Source organism: Cebus imitator, unplaced genomic scaffold (genome assembly GCF_001604975.1).
Source record: "Cebus imitator isolate Cc_AM_T3 unplaced genomic scaffold, Cebus_imitator-1.0 Scaffold3032, whole genome shotgun sequence".
In the NCBI taxonomy this organism is placed as follows: domain Eukaryota; kingdom Metazoa; phylum Chordata; class Mammalia; order Primates; family Cebidae; genus Cebus; species Cebus imitator.
The window spans coordinates 1-2093 of record NW_016110347.1 but is presented as its reverse complement, the minus strand read 5'-3'; the positions used below and the strand labels follow the sequence as shown (position 1 = coordinate 2093).

Below are 2093 nucleotides of genomic sequence, written 5' to 3'. Positions count from 1 at the left end.
GGGCAGTATCCTGGGAAATCTAAAAGACATGGCCCTGAACATAGGCAATGAGATTGATGCTCAAAATCCACGAATAAAACGAATCACAGACAAGGTAAAAAGCTTTTAATTGCTATAAGAAAATGAGACATCTGGTTCAGTGTTTCAGTAATAGACATCTGTGCTAGATAATGTGGGGGACACAGTAGGATAAGCTCCTATCTTCATAGGTCTTAGTTCTGATGAGGTGGTGGTTCTAACGCATAAAACAAGAGCCAAGTCCTCCCTTCTCATGGCAGTTGGTGCATTTTGAAACTACTATTTTGGACTGCAGTAGTTTTAAACCTTCACATATGAAACTTAATACCTACTTTAGCCTTTGAGTGTGCTTTTTTTTCTCCCAAATGAATAAGTTTTATTTTTTAATTAATTAATTTTTTTTTTTTTTTTTAAAGACGGGGTTTCACCATGTTGGTCAGGCTGGTCTTGAACTCTCAACCTTAGGTGATCCACCCGCCTTGGCATCCAAAGTGCTTGGATTACAGGCATGAGCCGCCATGCCCGGCCTTTAATTAATTTTTTAATTGAGAATGGGTTCTTGCTGTGTCGCCCAGGCTGTAGTGCAGTGGTACAATCACAGCTCACTGCAGCCTACCTCCCAGGCCAAAGCAATCCTCCCACATCAGCCTATTTTGTTAACTAAAAATAAAATTCCTGAATCCTCATCTTATGAAAGAGTCCGTAGGTGAAAATCAGTTCTGCAGAATAGTTCTTATGGAGTGGACACACAAAATAGACTTATCTGAGTGAAGAAAAATTGTGATTCTTTTTTTTTCCTCTTAACTTTACATGATAAATATATTGAACGTGAAATTGTTTACAGTGTTCTGATGTGTCACATCTAAAAGTCATACCATGGCCAGCCGTGGTGGCTCATACCTATAATTTCAACACTTTTGGAAGCTGAGGCAGGAGGATTGCTTGAGCTTAGGAGTTTGAGACCAGACCAAGACCTGGACTCTACTAAAAAAGTTTAAAAATTGACCAGGCAGGGTGGTGTGTACCTGTTGTCCTAGTTATTCAGGAGGCTGAGGTGGAAGGATTGCTTGAACATAGGAGTTGAAGGCTGCAGTGAGCTGTGATTGCACTATTGCATTCCAGCCTGGGCAACACAGCGAGACCCTGTCTCAAAAAAACAAAACAACTGTCATATCTCATTAAAATCTCAGTGAACTTTAAAGTTTAGGGTCAGTTTTTAAGCTTGGCTCTCTGTTAAATCACTTATGATGGATTTCATAGAAACAGTGGTTCACAGAATCCTTTAAATGCTGCAATCTGGGTTTAGGCTACACCTGTCATTTTAATTCAGATGTTGGTGTGGATGGTAATAGATTTGCTTTAAAGATCTTTGGAAAGGTTATTTTAGTCTCTCTAGGTTAGACTTGGGGCAGCTTCAGATGAGATTCTATGATTCAGTTTAGAGAACTCCCACAAGGTCCAGATCTCTAACAGAGAAAAGCACTCTATTGCATCAAAAAAAAAAAAAAAAAATGCCATTGATTACAGGATACATCCTAGTTTTAGGCATGTTAAACTATGAAAAAATGTATTACAGAATTGATGAAATATTGGCAAGGTCTTATATGTTATACCTTTGTCATGTTTATATACCAGGGTTTTTCCAAATGAATTTCATATTCTATTACTTCTCCCCCAACGTGAGTTTTATAATGTAACTTCACGTGGTTTCTTGGATTTTCTCAGTGTGTCAGTTACTCCAAGTGTAAAAAGTTTAATTTTTATTAGAGTTACTTACCTTGTGAAGTAATGCTGGTATCTTTCTTGTTTTTCAGGTTGACACCAACAAAGATCGTATTGACATTGCCAATGCCAGAGCAAAGAAACTCATTGACAGCTAAAGCTACTGCTGTACTTGTTTATCATTTATTCACTTCCGTTGCTCCTCCTCAAAAGTTGTTACCTTTTCAGAGTTTAAATTTTCAGTTCCACACACTTCTGATTGGGAGATAATGGGCCAGAGCAGTAACAGCCCTCCTGCTTTTTTGTTTTCTGTTGGGGGCCGACTGCTGCTTGGCCTTCCTTCTAGTATTTTC

General features: G+C 38.6%; 1 long non-coding RNA gene across 1 annotated transcript; it reads left to right on the top strand.

Moving 5' to 3' along the window:
* LOC108299227 lies at nucleotides 1-1935 on the top strand. Its single transcript, XR_001822859.2, has 2 exons — nucleotides 1-94; nucleotides 1833-1935. It is a non-coding gene; the product is annotated as an uncharacterized LOC108299227 (long non-coding RNA).
* Nucleotides 1936-2093: the final 158 nt, after the last annotated feature.